The sequence below is a fragment of the Bos grunniens genome, chromosome 15 (genome assembly GCF_055505025.1).
Source record: "Bos grunniens cultivar Pamir isolate PY7600 chromosome 15, Bosgru_T2T1.0, whole genome shotgun sequence".
Lineage (NCBI taxonomy): Eukaryota > Metazoa > Chordata > Mammalia > Artiodactyla > Bovidae > Bos > Bos grunniens.
Genome location: NC_141179.1, coordinates 37,666,088 through 37,682,651, shown reverse-complemented (window position 1 = coordinate 37,682,651; position 16,564 = coordinate 37,666,088). Strand labels below are relative to the sequence as shown.

At 42.6% G+C, this 16,564-nt stretch overlaps 1 long non-coding RNA gene across 10 annotated transcripts in view; it reads left to right on the top strand.

Annotated features, from left to right (window-relative positions):
* LOC147357678 (uncharacterized) overlaps positions 1 to 16,564 on the top strand; it is a 310,603-nt gene that overhangs the window by 101,064 nt on the left and 192,975 nt on the right. The window contains exon 5 of one of the 10 annotated variants that reach the window (XR_015141515.1): positions 11,046 to 11,149. The exons of the other annotated variants lie outside the window; for them this stretch is intronic. This is a non-coding gene — a long non-coding RNA (uncharacterized LOC147357678). Of the gene's footprint in view, positions 1 to 11,045; positions 11,150 to 16,564 lie in introns of those variants that run through there. 10 annotated transcript variants of the gene reach the window in all.

The following is a 16,564-nucleotide window of genomic DNA, read 5'->3' as shown; positions in this document are numbered from 1 at the left end:
GGCCATTTATTTTTCTGGAATTGAGCTGCAGGAGTTGCTTGTAAATTTTTGAGATTAATTCTTTGTCAGCTGCTTCCTTTGCTATTATTTCTCCCATTCTGAAGGCTGTCTTTTCACCTTGCTTATAGTTTCTTTTGTTGTGCAGAAGCTTTTAATTTTAATTAGGTCCCGTTTGTTTATTTTTGCTTTTATTTCCAGTATTCTGGGAGGTGGGTCATAGAGTATGCTGCTGTGATGTATGTCAGAGAGTGTTTTGCCTATGTTCTCCTCTAGGAGTTTTACAGTTTCTGGTCTTATGTTTAGATCTTTAATCCATTTTGAGTTTATTTTTGTGTATGGTGTTAGAAAGTGTTCTAGTTTCATTCTTTTACAAGTGGTTGACCAGTTTTCCCAGCACCACTTGTTAAAGAGATTGTCTTTTCTCCATTGTATATTCTTGCCTCCTTTGTCAAAGATAAGGTGTCCATAGGTGTGTGGATTTATCTCTGGGCTTTCTATTTTGTTCCATTGATATATATTTCTGTCTTTGTTCCAGTACCATACTGTCTTGATGACTGTGGCTTTGTAGTAGAGGCTGAAGTCAGGCAGGTTGATTCCTCCAGTTCCATTCTTCTTTCTCAAGATTGCTTTGGCTATTCAAAGCTTTTTGTAGTTCCATACAAATTGTGAAATTATTTGTTCTATCTCAGTGAAAAATACCATTGGTAGCTTGATAGCGATTGCATTGAATCTGTAGATTGCTTTGGGTAGTATACTCATTTTCACTATATTGATTCTTCCAATCCATGAACACAGTATATTTCTCCATCTCTTAGTGTCCTCTTTGATTTCTTTCACCAGTGTTTTATAGTTTTCTATATATAGGTCTTTTGTTTCTTTAGGTAGATATATTCCTAAGTATTTTATTCTTTTCATTGCAATGGTGAATGGAATTGTTTCCTTAATTTCTCTATTTTCTCATTATTAGTGTATAGGAATGCAAGGGATTCTGTGTGTTGATTTTATATCCTGCAACTTTACTATATTCATTGATCAGCTCTAGTAATTTTCTGGTGGAGTCTTTAGGGTTTTCTATGTAGAGGATCATGTCATCTGCAAACAGTGAGAGTTTTACTTCTTCTTTTCCAATTTGGATTCTTTTTATTTCCTTTTCTGCTCTGATTGCTGTGGCCAAAACTTCCAAAACTATGTTGAACAGTAGTGATAAGAGTGGGCATCCTTGTCTTGTTCCTGACTTTTGGGGAAATGCTTTCAGTTTTTCACCATTGAGGATAATGTTTGCTGTGGGTTTGTCATATATAGCTTTTATTATGTTGAGGGATATTCCTTCTATTCCTGCTTTCTGGAGAGTTTTTATCATAAATGGATGTTGAATTTTGTCAAAGGCTTTCTCTGCATCTATTGAGACAATCATATGGGTTTTATTTTTCAATTTGTTAATGTGGTGTATTATGTTGATTGATTTGTGGATATTGAAGAATACTTGCATCCCTGGGATGAAGCCCACTTGGTCATGGTGTATGATCTTTTTAATGTGTTGTTGGATTCTGATTGCTAGAATTTTGTTAAGGATTTTTGCATCTATGTTCATCAGTGATATTGGCCTGTAGTTTTCTTCTTTTGTGGCATCTTTGTCAGGTTTTGGTATTAGGGTGATGGTGGCCTCATATAATGAGTTTGGAAGTTTACCTTCCTCTGCAATTTTCTGGAAGAGTTTGAGTAGGATAGGTGTTAGCTCTTCTCTAAATTTTTGGTAGAATTCAGCTGTGAAGCCGTCTGGAGCTGGGCTTTTGTTTGCTGGAAGATTCTGATTACAGTTTCAATTTCTGTGCTTGTGATGGGTCTGTTAAGATTTTCTATTTCTTCCTGATTCAGTTTTGGAAAGTTGTACTTTTCTAAGAATTTGTCCATTTCTTCCAAGTTGTCCATTTTATTGGCATATAATTGCTGATAGTAGTCTCTTATGATCCTTTGTATTTCTGTGTTGTCTGTTGTGATCTCTCCAGTTTCATTTCTAATTTTATTGATTTGATTTTTCTCCCTTTGTTTCTTGATGAGGCTGGCTAATGGTTTGTCAATTTTATTTATCCTCACAAAGAACCAGCTTTTGGCTTTGTTGATTTTTGCTATGGTCTCTTTTGTTTCTTTTGCATTTATTTCTGCCCTAATTTTTAAGATTTCTTTCCTTCTACTACCCTAGGGTTCTTAATTTCTTCCTTTTCTAGTTGCTTTAGGTGTAGAGTTAGGTTATTTATTTGACTTTTTTCTTGTTTCTTGAGGTATGCCTGTATTGCTATGAACCTTCCCCTTAGCATTGCTTTTACAGTATCCCACAGGTTTTGGGTTGTTGTGTTTTCATTTTCATTCGTTTCTATGCGTATTTTGATTTCTTCTGTGATTTGTTGTTCATTCAGCAGCATGTTGTTCAGCCTCCATATATTGGAATTTTTAATACTTTTTCTCCTGTAATTGAGGTCTAATCTCACTGCATTGTGGTCAGAAAAGATGCTTGGAATGATTTCAATTTTTGTGAATTTACCAAGGCTAGATTTATGGCCCAGGATGTGATCTATCCTGGAGAAGGTCCCGTGTGCACTTGAGAAAAAGGTGAAATTCATTGTTTTGGGGTGAAATGTCCTGTAAATATCAGTTAGGTCTAACTGGTCTATTGTATCATTTAAAGTTTGTGTTTCCTTGTTAACTTTCTGTTTAGTTGATCTACCCATAGGTGTGAGTGGGGTATTAAAGTCTCCCACTATTATTGTGTTATTGTTAATTTCCCCTTTCATACTTGTTAGCATTTGTCTTACATATTGTGGTGCTTGTATGTTGGGTGCATATATATTTATAATTGTTAGAAAGCATCACTAAGAACAAAGCTAGTGGAGGTGATGGAATTCCAGTTGAACCATTCCAAATCCTGAAAGATGATGCTGTGAAAGTGCTGCACTCAATATGCTAGCAAATTTGGAAAACTCAGCAGTGGCCACAGGACTGGAAAAGGTCAGTTTTCATTCCATTCCCAAAGAAAGGCAATTCCAAAGAATGCTCAAACTACCATACAATTGCACTCATCTCACACGCTAGTAAAGTAATGCTCAAAATTCTCCAAGCCAGGTTTCAGCAATATGTGAAACATGAAGTTCCTGATGTTCAAGCTGGTTTTAGAAAAGGCAGAGGAACCAGAGATCAAATTGCCAACATCCGCTGGATCATGGAAAAAGCAAGAGAGTTCCAGAAAAACATATATTTCTGCTTCATTGACTATGCCAAAGCCTTTGACTGTGTGGATCACAATAAATTGTGGAAAATTCTGAAAGAGATGGGAACACCAGACCACCTGATCTGCCTCTTGAGAAATTTGTATGCAGGTCAGGAAGCAACAGTTAGAACTGGACATGGAACAACAGACTGGTTCCAAATAGGAAAAGGAGTATGTCAAGGCTGTATATTGTCACCCTGTTTATTTAACTTATATGTAGAGCACATCATGAGAAACGCTGGACTCGAAGAAACACAAACTGGAATCAAGATTGCCGGGAGAAATATCAATAACCTCAGATATGCAGATGACACCACCCTTATGGCAGAAAGTGAAGAGGAACTCAAAAGCCTCTTGATGAAAGTGAAAGTGGAGAGTGAAAAAGTTGGCTTAAAGCTCAACATTCAGAAAACGAAGATCATGGCATCTGGTCCCACCACTTCATGGGAAATAGATGGGGAAACAGTGGAAACAGTGTCAGACTTTATTTTGTGGGGCTCCAAAATCATTGCACATGGTGACTGCAGCCATGAAATCAAAAGACGCTTACTCCTTGGAAGGAAAGTTATGACTAACCTAGATAGCATATTCCAAAGCAGAAACATTACTTTGCCAGCAAAAGTTCGTCTAGTCAAGGCTATGGTTTTTCCTGTGGTCATGTATGGATGTGAGAGTTGGACTGTGAAGAAGGCTGAGCGCCAAAGAATTGATGCTTTTGAACTGTGGTGTTGGAGAAGACTCTTGAGAGTCCCGTGGACTGCAAGGAGATCCAACCAGTCCATTCTGAAGATCAGCCCTGGGGTTTCTTTGGAAGGAATGATGCTAAAGCTGAGACTCCAGTACTTTGGCCACCTCATGCGAGGAGTTGACTCATTGGAAACTCTCCCTCTCATGCTGGGAGGGATTGGGGGCAGGAGGAGAAGGGGACGACAGAGGATGAGATGGCTGGATGGCATCACTGACTTGATGGACGTGAGTCTCAATGAACTCCGGGAGTTGGTGACGGACAGGGAGGCCTGGTGTGCTGTGATTCATGGAGTCGCAAAGAGTCGGAGACGACTGAGCGACTGATCTGATCTGATGTGATCTGATATCTTCTTCTTGGATTGATCCTTTGATCATTATGTAGTGTCCTTCTTTGTCTCTTTTCACAGCCTTTGTTTTAAAGTCTATTTTATCTGATATGAGTATTCCTATCCTGCTTTCTTTTGGTCTCTGCTGCTACTGCTGCTAAGTCACTTCAGTCGTGTCCGACTCTGTGTGACCCCATAGACGGCAGCCCACCAGGCTCCCCGGTCCCTGGGACTCTCCAGGCAAGAACACTGGAGTGGGTTGCCATTTCCTTCTCCAATGGATGAAAGTGAAAAGTGAAAGGGAAGTCGCTCAGTCATGTCCAACTCTTAGCGACCCCATGGACTGCAGGCTACCAGGCTCCTCAGACCATGGGATTTTCCAGGTAAGAGTACTGGAGTGGGGTGCCATCGCCTTCTCTGCTTTTGGTCTCTATTTGCATGGAATATCTTTTTCCAGCCCTGCACTTTCAGTCTGTATGTGTCCCTTGTTTTGAGGTGGATCTCTTGTAGACAACATATATAGGGGTCTTATTTTTGTATCCATTCAGCCAGTCTTTGTCTTTTGGTTGGGGCATTCAACGCATTTACGTTTAAGATAATTATTGATAAGTATGATCCCGTTGCCATTTACTTTATTGTTTTGAGTTCGAGTGTATACACCCTTTCTGTGTTTCCTGTCTAGAGAAGATCCTTTAGCATTTGTTGGAGAGCTGGATTGGTGGTGCTGAATTCTCTCATCTTTTGCTTGTCTGTAAAGCTTTTGATTTCTCCTTCATATTTGAATGAGATCCTTACTGGGTACAGTAATCTGAGCTATAGGTTATTTTCTTTCATCACTTTAAGTATGTCCTGCCATTCCCTCCTGACCTGAAGAGTTTCTATTGAAAGATCAGCTGTTATCTTTATGGGAATCACCTTGTGTGTTATTTGTTGTTTTTCCCTTGCTGCTTTTAATATTTGTTCTTTGTGTTTGATCTTTGTTAATTTGATAAATATGTGTCTTGGGGTGTTTTGCCTTGGGTTTATCCTGTTTGGGACTCTCTGGGTTTCTTGGACTTGGATGATTATTTCCTTCCCCATTTTAGGGAAGTTTTCGGCTATTATCACCTCAAGTATTTTCTCATGGTCTTTCTTTTTGTCTTCTTCTTCTGGGACTCCTATGATTCGAATATTGGGGCATTTAACATTGTCCCAGAGGTCTCTCAGATTGTCCTCATTTCTTTTAATTCGTTTTTCTTTTTTCCTCTCTGATTCATTTATTTCTATCATTCTATCTTCTACCTCACTAATCGTATCTTCTGCCTCCATTATTCTACTATTTGTTCCTTCCAGAGTGTTTTTGATATCCTTTATTGCATTATTCCAGAGAAGGCAATGGCACCCCACTCCAGTACTCTTGCCTGGAAAATCCCATGGATGGAGGAGCCTGGTGGGCTTCAGTCCATGGGGTCGCTAAGAGTCGGACACGACTGAGTGACTTCACTTTCACTTTTCACTTTCATGCATTGGAGAAGGAAATGGCAACCCACTCCAGTATTCTTGCCTGGAGAATCCCAGGGATGGCGGAGCCTGGTGGGCTGCCGTCTATGGGGTCTCACAGAGTTGGACACGACTGAAGCGACTTAGCAGCAGTATTGCATTATTCATTATATATTGACTCTTTTTTATTTCTTTTAGGTCCTTGTTAAACCTTTCTTGCATCTTCTCAATCCTTGTCTCCAGGCTATTTATCTGTGACTCCATTTTGTTTTCAAGAGTTTGGATCATTTTCACTATCATTATTTGGAATTCTTTATCAGGTAGATTCCCTATCTCTTCCTGTTTTGTTTGGTTTGGTGGGCATTTATCCTGTTCCTTTACCTGCTTGGTATTCCTCTGTCTCTTCATCTTGTTTATATTGCTGTGTTTTGGGTGGCCTTTCTGTATTCTGTGAGCTGCTGGCTCAGAGGTTAAAGCATCTGCCTCCAATGTGGAAGACCAGGGTTCAACCCCTGGGTTGGGAAGATCTCCTGGAGAAGGAAATGGCAACACACTCCAGTACTCTTGCCTGGAGAATCCCATGGAGGGAAGAGCCTGGTAGGCTACAGTCCACAGGGTTACAAAGAGTCAGACACGACTGAGCTACTTCACTTTCACTTTTCTGTATTCTGGCTGTTTGTGGAGTTCTCTTTATTGTGGAGTTTCCTTGCTGTAGGTGGGGTTGTATGAGTGGCTTATCAAGGTTTCCTGGTTAGAGAAGCTTGTGTTGGTGTTCTGGTGGGTGGAGCTGGATTTCTTTTCTCTGGAGTGCAATGACGTGTCCAGTAATGAGTTATGAGATGTCAGTGGGTTTGGAGTAACTTTGGGCAGCCTGTATATTGAAGCTCAGGGCTGTGTTCCTGTGTTGCCGGAGAATTTGCGTGGTATGTCTTGCTCTGGAACTTGTTGGCCCTTGGGTGGTGTTTGGTTTCAGCGTAGGTATAGAGGTATTTGATGAGCTCCTCTCGATTAATGTTCCCTGGAGTCAGGAGTTCTCTGGTGTTCTCAGGATTTGGACTTAAGCCTCCTGCTTCTGGTTTTCAGTCTTATTTTTACAGTAGCCTCAAGACTTCTCCATCTATAAAGCACCATTGATAAAACACCTAGGTTAAAGATGAAAAGTTTCTCCACAGTGAGGGACACCCAGAGAGGTTCACAGAGTTACATGGAGAAGAGAAGAGGGAGGAGGGAGATAGAGGTGACCAGGATGAGATGAGATGGAATAAAAAGAGGAGAGAGCAAGCTAGCCAGTGATCACTTCCTTATGTGCACTCCACAGTCTGGACCGCTCAGAGATGTTCACGGAGTTATACGGAGAAGAGAAGAGGGAGGAGGGAGACAGAGGTGGCCAGGAGGATAAAAGAGGGAATCAAAAGGAGCAAGATCCAGCCAGTAATCAGTTCCCTAAGTGTTCTCCACTGTCCAGAACACACAAAGAGATTCAGAGAGTTGGATAGAGAAGAGAAGGGGAGGGAGGAGATAGAGGCAACCTGGTGGAGAAAAAGGAGAGTCCAAAGGGGGAGAGAGCAGTCAAGCCAGTAATCTCGCTCCCAAGTAAAAATGGATACTGAAGATTGGGTTCTTAAAGGTACAAAATTGATAATAAATACCAAAAAGCAAAGATTAAAAATCTAGAGTAGAGGTTGGATTTTCAAAAATACAATAGTAAAAAAAAAAACAACAACAATAAAGTCACAAAAATTATAAAATATATATATATGTATATATGAAGTTTGCTTTAAAAAATACACAGAAGAACTGTACAAAAAAGATCTTCACGACCAAGATAATCACAATGGTATGATCACTCACCTAGAGCCAGACATCCTGGAACGTGAAGTCAAGTGAGCCTTAGAAGGCATCACTACAAACAAAGCTAGTGGAGTTGATGGAATTTCAGTTGAGCTAATTCAGATCCTGAAAGATAATGCTATGAAAGTGCTGCACTCAATATGCTGGCAAATTTGGAAAACTCAGCAGTGGCCACAGGACTGGAAAAGGTCAGTTTTCATTCCAATCCCAAAGAAAGGCAATGCCAAAGAATGCTCAAACTACCACACAATTGCACTCATCTCACATGCTAGTAAAGTAATGCTCAAAATTCTCCTATCTAGGCTTCAGCAGTACGTGAACCGTGAACTTCCAGATGTTCAAGCTGGTTTTAGAAAAGGCAGAGGAACCAGAGGTCAACTTGCCAACATCCGCTGGATCATGGAAAAAGCAAGAGAGTTCCAGAAAAACATCTGTTTCTGCTTTATTGACTATGCCAAAGCCTTTGACTGTGTGGATCACAATAAACTGTGGAAAATTCTGAAGGAGATGGGAACACCAGACCACCTGACCTGCCTCTTGAGAAACCTATATGCAGGTCAGGAAGCAACAGTTAGAACTGGACATGGAACAATAGACTGGTTCCAAATAGGAAAAGGAGTCCGTCAAGGCTGTATATTGTCACCCTGCTTATTTAACTTAAATGCAGAGTACATCATGAGAAATGCTGGGCTGGAAGAAGCACAAGCTGGAATCAAGATTGCCGGGAGAAATATCAGTAACCTCAGATATGCAGATGACACCACCCTTGTGGCAGAAAGTGAAGAAGAACTAAAAAGCCTCTTGATGAAGGTGAAAGAGGAGAGTGAAAAAGTTGGCTTAAAGCTCAGCATTCAGAAAACTAATATGGCACCTTGTCCCATCACTTCATGAGAAATATATGGGGAAACAATGGAAACAGTGTCAGACATTGCTTTGCCAACAAAGGTCTGTCTAGTCAAGGCTATGGTTTTTCCAGTAGTCATGTATGGATATGAGAGTTGGACTGTGAAGAAAGCTGAGCGCTGAAGAATTGATGCTTTTGAACTGTGCTGTTGGAGAAGACTCTTGAGAGTCCCTTGGACTGCAAGGAGATCCAACCAGTCCATTCTAATGGAGATCAGTCCTGGGTGTTCTTTGGAAGGAATGATGCTACAGCTGAAACTCCAGTACTTTGGCCACCTCATGCAAAGAGTTGACTCATTGGAAAAGACTCGGATGCTGGGAGGGATTGCGAGCAAGAGGAGAAGGGGACGACAGAGGATGAGATGGCTGGAGGCCATCACTGACTCGATAGACATGAGTTTGAGTGAACTCTGGGAGTTGGTGATGGACAGGGAGGCCTGGCATGCTGCAGTTCATGGGGTCGCAAAGAGTCGGACAGGACTGAGTGACTGAACTGAACTGAACTGTTCAGTTGTGCTGTGGGGAGGGAGGGACGCCGCAAACAAATAACACTGGCGTGTGCTCGCAGTGTTTCAGCCACACTGGGTTTGCCCCTGTTCATAGCATGTGTGCTTTCCCTGTCTACACTGCTTAGGCTCTAGGTTGTTCTGCTGGGAACTGTCTGAGGTAGGCCCTGGGTTGTATGCACTTCCCAGGTCTAAGCCACTCAGGTTCAGGTACTCGGGTAGTCCTCAGAGGCACAGACTCGGTTAGGCCTGTGTTTTGTGCCCTCTGCAGGTCCGAGCAGCTCAGGTGACCAGGTGTTTGGTGAGCACGGTCGCTGCGACTTATCGCCCCCCACTCCATCCCTGCCGCTTAGTTTTCTGGGTGTACAACCGGCACACCTTCTCAGGTGGGTGTTGACCGTCCAGAATCCCAAGAAGTCTTGGTTAGCAACGAAGCCTGCTTGCAGTTTGGTAGATAATGCCTCTCTGGGGGCCACGATTGCCCCCTTCCGGCTCTGGCTGCCCTCGTCTGCCTGTCACCAGAGGGGGATGAGCTGCTCTGCAGCCGGCTAGCTCTGCTCAGTCCTTTGTTCTGTGAGTGGGCCTGGCGGTGTCTTAGGGCTTTTCACGTGATACTTATCCCACAGTCTGGTTTGCTATCCCAAGTTAGTTCCCTCAGATTTTCCTCGAGGCATTCAGGTCCAGTTCTTACTCTAAGCAATGCAGCCCAGGCCTCCCTGCCCTGCCCCCGCTTGCTAGTGGCAGATGCAGGCATCTGCGCTGCTTCTCCACTGGGAGAGTTACCACTGGGCACATAATCTGTGGGTTTTAATTATTTATTTATTTTTCCTCCCAGTTATGTTGCCCTCTGTGGTTCCAAGGCTCGCCACAGACTTGGCAGTGAGAGTGTTTCCTGGTGTTTGGAAACTTCTCTCTTTTTAAGACTCCCGTCCTGGGACGGCGCTCCATCCCTACCTCTTTTGTCTTTCTTTTTGTCTTTTATATTTTTTCCTACCTCCTTTTGAAGACAATGGGCTGCTTTTCTGGGTGCCTGATGTCCTCTGCCGGCATTCAGAAGTTGTTTTGTGGAATTTTCTCAGCGTTCAAATGTTCTTTTGATGAATTTATTGGGGAGAAAGTGGTCTCCCCGTCCTATTCCTCCACCATCTTAGGAATGCCTCCTGGACTATGTTTCAAAGTCCTCTCCTACAATGCCAATTGAGGTTCATTTTATCCCCTTGCAAGTCCTGTCTCTATTCAACTTCTACTTCATCCCATCCAGTCTTGTCTTTTTCTTTTCTGGGTCTTTTGTTATTCTAGGCTCCTCTGCTCAAGTGCCAGAAGTGCTCACTGAAAGTAAGACCAACATGGCCAGGATCACCCCGCCTTTCCTCCTTGTAGAATGGGGCCATAGACACTAAGCTGCTCCAAATGCTCTGGTTGAGCTTTCTCTGCTATTGTTGCCCATGCTCTCAATATATTCAAATGCTATTTCCTTCTCCAAAACCACTCTACATCCACTTGTGGAGGTGTTGATGAAAAAGTTCATGAATAGTCATCTAAGAAATAAATGGAAAATTTTATTTGAGCCAATCTGAGGATTATAACCTGGAATATAGTCTTTCAGAAAGCTCTGAGGACAGTTAGATGTCAAAGCACAGCTATATAGGTTTTGAGACAGAGGATTATATGTCAAAGGAAGTATTGACAGTTTACACAATTGAGATCTGCACTACAAAGTGAGTAGTGAGTCATCCTGACCCTTTGCAAGATTAAGAAGGAATGTTATCTCCTAAGGGGGTCTGGTCAATGCAGATGCACAACTCACATGAAAAGTGAGGGAGGAGACCCAAACAGGCAAAGAAAAACCTTGTTTAAATTTTTCTTGTCTTGCTATAAAATACAAGTTTTATTCATCAGAGGTGATAATAATGACTAACATTTGTTGTATAGTAGACTAAGCAGATATATGCCTCATTTCTGCATTTTCAGAATCTCTAGAAAGTAAGTCTTCTTGACAGACATCCATTTTAGAGATGAAGAAATTGAAGCCTAACTGTTGAGGTACGTGCATACACATTTGTGTCCCACTCTTTGTGACCCCATGGACTGTAGCATGCCAGGCTCCTCTGTCCATGGAGATTCTCCAGGCAAGAATACTGGTGTTGGTTGCCATTTCCTTCTCCAGGGGATCTTCCCCACCCAGGGATTGAACCTGTGTCTCCTGCATTGGCAGGCGGACTCTTTACCACTGAGCCACCTGTATTCAGTTCAGTTCAGTTGCTCAGTCGTTTCTGACTCTGTGACCCCATGAACTGCAGCATGCCAGGCCTCCCTGTCCATCACCAACTCCTGGAGTTTACCCAAACTCATGTCCATTGAGTCGGTGATGCCATCCAACCATCTCATCCTCTGTTGTCCCCTTCTCCTCCTGCCCCCAATCTTTCCCAGCATCAAGGTCTTTTCAAATGAGTCAGCTCTTTGCATCAGGTGGCCAAAGTATTGGAATTTCAGCTTCAACATCAGTCCTTCCAAAGAACACCCAGGACTGATCTCCTTTAGGATAGACTGGTTGGATCTCCTTGCAGTCCAAGGGACTCTTAAGAGTCTTCTCCAACACCACAGTTCAAAAGAATCAATTTTTCTGATCTGCCTCTGAGAAACCTGTATGCAGGTCGGGAAGCAACAGTTAGAACTGGACATGGAACAACAGACTGGTTCCAAATAGGAAGAGGAGTACTTCAAGGCTGTATATTGTCACCCTGCTTATATAACTTATATGAAGAGTACATCATGAGAAATGCTGGGCTGAGGGAAGCACAAGCTGGAATCAAGATTGCCGGAAGAAATCTCAATAACCTCAGATATGCAGATGACACCACCCTTATGGCAGAAAGTGAAGAGGAACTAAAAAGCCTCTTGATGAAAGTGAAAGAGGAGAGTGAAAAAGTTGGCTTAAAGCTCAACATTCAGAAAACGAAGATCATGGCATCTGGTCCCACCACTTCATGGGAAATAGATGGGGAAACAGTGGAAACAGTGGCTGACTTTATTTTGGGGGGCTGCAAAATCACTTCAGATGGTGATTGCAGCCATGAAATTAAAAGACGCTTATTCCTTGGAAGGAAAGTTATGACTAATCTAGGCAGCATATTAAAAAGCAGAGACATTACTTTGCCAACAAAGGTCCATCGAGTCAAGGCTATGGTTTTTCCTGTGGTCATATATGGATGTGAGAGTTGGACTATAAAGAAAGTTGAGCACTGAAGAATTGATGCTTTTGAACTGTGGTGTTGGAGAAGACTCTTGAGAGTCCCGTGGACTGCAAGGAGAGGCAACCAGTCCATCCTAAAGGAGATCAGTCCTGGGTGTTCTTTGGAAGGAATGATGCTAAAGCTGAAATTCCAATACTTTGGCCACCTGATGCGAAGAGCTGACTCATTTGAAAAGACCCTGATGCTGGGAAAGATTGGGGGCAGGAGGAGAAGCGGACAACAGAGGATGAGATGGTTGGGTGGCATCAGCAACTGGATGGACATGGGTTTTAGTGGACTCTGGGAGTTGGTGATGGACAGGGAGGCCTGGCGTGCTGCAGTTCATGGGGTCTCAAAGAGTCAGACACAACTGAGCGACTGAACTGAACTGAACAGCTTTCTATATAGTCTAACTCTCACATCCATACATGACTAATGGAAAAACCATAGCCTTGACTAGACAGACCTCTGTTGGTAAAGTAATGTCTCTGCCTTTTAATATGCTGTCTAGGTTGGTCATAACTTTCCTTCCAAGGAGTAAGTGCCTTTTAATTTAATTGAGCCACCTGGGAATCCCATAATTTGCTCATTTAGTAATTAAAATGGGAATTTGAACCTAGGTCTGACTGAATCTGAAATAAGAAGGGAAGGGCAGGGCACAATATTTACAAGAATGACATGGCCATAGGACATAACAAAAACTGATTAGAACCAACTAGGTTCAAGATGGTGGAAGATTAGACTTCCAGTGCACCTTGAACCTAAAACACTCATTGTAATACACTAGCATGCTAAGTGACACACCCACCAGTGCCATGACAATTCTGAGGCCAATAATAAATGGTCAAAAAGTGGGCCGTGGCCCAGTTCCTGGAAATCCCCACCCCTTCTCCCAAATAATTGGAATAATCCTCCCACTCATTAGCCTATGAAATTACCCAGCCCATAAAAAGTAACCTTGCCATATTTTGAGGCTCTCATCTTCTGAGATGGCCCACACTCTGTGGAGTGTGTTTCTTTGTAAGTAAACCCACTGCTTCCCTATAACTTTGTCTCTCACTGAATTCTTTCTGCAACAAGATATTAGGAACCTCAGATCACTGGGATCATATCCACAGAGCTGAGTGCTTTACCACTATACCATATTTCTTCTTGTTTCCATCCAGAAAACAGCTGCCTCAAGATACTCATCTGGATCCTATCTAGTTTCTTCCCATTTGTAAGTCCCTCAAGGAACCTAGGAGATTAGACTCCCAGCCATCCCATCCTTTACTATTGAGTTCTAATGTTGTCTTCTCACCAGAATTCAAGGGTGTTCAGACAAATAGGTTAAATCTCTTTAAACTATAACCAGACTATGCTCTTGGATATTTAACTAATAGACAACCACATAAGGGAGAAATACTTGACCAGAGGTAGACATTGGGTAAACAAAACAGGTACCCTCTATCTATCCTCATTTGTGCCCAAATATTCCCATCTTTTTTCATACTGTTCATGGTGTTCTCAAGGCAAGAATACTGAAGTGGTTTGCCATTCCCTTCTCCATTGGACCACATTTTGTCAAAGAATGCTCAAACTACCGCACAATTGCACTCATCTCACACACTAGTAAAGTAATGCTCAAAATTCTCCAAGCCAGGCTTCAACAATACATGAACCATGAACTTCCAGATGTTCAAGCTGGTTTTAGAAAAGGCAGAGGAACCAGAGATCAAATTGCCAACATCCACTGGATCATGGAAAAAGCAAGAGAGTTCCAGAAAAACATCTATTTCTGCTTTATTGACTATGCCAAAGTCTTTGACTGTGTGGATCACAATAAACTGTGGAAAATTCTGAAGGAGATGGGAATACCAGACCACCTGACTTGCCTCTTGAGAAACCTGTACGCAGGTCAGGAAACAACAGTTAGAACTGGACGTGGAACGACAGACTGGTTCGAAAAAGGAATAGGCTGTATATTGTCACCCTGCTTATTTAACTTAAATGCAGGGTACATCATGAGAAATACTGGGCTAGAGGAAGCATAAGCTGGAATCAAGTTTGCTGGGAGAAATATCAATAACCTCAGATATGCAGATGATACCACCGTTATGGCAGAAAGTGAAGAAGAACTAAAGAGCCTCTTGATGAACGTGAAAGAGGAGAGTGAAAAAGTTGGCTTAAAGCTCAACATTCAGAAAACGAAGATCATGGCATCCAGTCCCATCACTTCATGGCAAATAGATGTGGAAACAATGTCAGACTTTATTTTGGGGGGCTCCAAAATCACTGCAGATGGTGACTGCAGCCATGAAATTAAAAGAAGCTTACTCCTTGGAAGGAAAGTTATGACCAACCTAGACAGCATATTAAAAAGCAGAGACATTACTTTGCCAACAAAGGTCCATCTAATCAAGGCTATGGTTTTTCCAGTGGTCATGTACGGATGTGAGAGTTGGACTATAAAGAAAGCTGAGCGCCGAAGAATTGATGCTTTTGAACTGTGGTGTTGGAGAAGACTCTTCAGAGTCCCTTAGACTGCAAGGAGATCAGTCCTGAGTATTCATTGGAAGGACTAATGTTGAAGCTGAAACTCCAGTACTTTGGCCACCTGATGTGAAGAGATGACTCATTTGAAAAGACCCTGAAGCTGGGAAAGTCTGAAGGCGGGAGGAGAAGGGGATGACAGAGGATGAGATGGATGGAATCATTGACTCAATGAGCATGAGTTTGGGTAAACTCCGGGAGTTGGTGATGGATAGGGAGGTCTGGCATGCTGCAATTCATGGGGTCCCAAAGAGTCGGACACGACTGAGCGACTGAACTGAACTGAACTGATTCCCACCTTCTTGCAGGAGAGAATCCCCACCCAGTGAGTCCTCAGTAGGTTTCTAGCCTTCAGCCCACAAATGGCTGAGGCAGCCAGTCAGGTTTTCCAGAGAAAAAGAATGTATCTATATCAATTATATAGATATAAAAATATTTAGATGATATAGAATATATAGATAGGTATGGGATATTTTGATAGATACAAATGTAGCAATATGAGGAGAGAAGGCAGTTTTGAGCAAGTAGTTCATGCAAACCAATTAATACTAGAGTGCCTATTAAAAGCTAGCTGCAATTAGAAGCCAAGTGTCCTTATCTGCTATTAAGAGCTCCTTCCATTCTCTGGGCACTGTTTTTTGTTGAGGTTGTCCACACCTCTCATTTTCTTCCCCTGGCTCTCTATGGGGTGCAGCTTTGTATCACCCCTTAGTGTCTCCTTGAATTCCCTGCTTCTGAACTCAGCCAGAAAATCCGATGACACCAATTGCTCAGCATGGCTTCCATTAACTGTAAGCATTTGCCCTCTCCTTCAGAAAGACCCTGTGCCCTTTGAAATGAATGTCAAAACACCAGACCTGTTGCAAACAGCTTCCCCCTACTTACCGCATTTACTTAAGAGTTCTCAGAGGTCAAAAGAAAATAGATTTAAACGTTTCCCAGTCAAGTGCAGCCCTCACAGGGCTCTACAATGGGCCTGCCATCGGAGCTTTTTATACCTTCCCCAACTTCTATCTACGAATTGATCTAATATTCACTTCCCTGGGGTCTGCCTCTAGTCATTGTAGTCAGAAACAGCAGAGTGCGTCTTCCATTACTTCTGATTAGTGGTTAATCAGAACTTTTTTCTATCTTTTTTCCTTAGAAGGTAAAGGAAAAAGGAGTTTCTCCTTGGAGAAAAGAATTGAGGGGAACATTCAGTCTGTCTTTTTCCATGGGTTTGCAGGTGTGATTGATGAAGTTGGCTCTCAAGAGAACCTATAACCAAACAGACAAATGCATAAAAATGTCCAAAGAGGAATAGTGAGAATAAAAGACTTTGGTCATAAATCATTCAGAGGGTCCTTCACATGAGCAGAATAGAAACAAGGCTGCCACTTTCTCAGAATCACAGACCACCACAGTCACAGGTAAAAGACCCCCACCCCTGCTGTTATAGATGGGTAAACTGAGGCTTGGAGAGGGAGAGTCAGCTGGGCTGTTGGCCACTCTCTATTGCCAGGCTTGGAGGTTGGCACTGCTCTGAACTTTCCCCATCACCTTGGAGACTGTGAACCTGACACGTGGCATTTACATTACACATATTTTCTCTTGCTTGTGTGCTCTGTCTCTCTGTTGTGTCCAACTCTTGTGACTCTATGGACTGCTGCCCGCCAGGCTCCTCTCTCCACGGGGATTCTCCAGGCAGGAATACTGGAGTGGGTTGCCATGCCCTCCTCCAGGGGA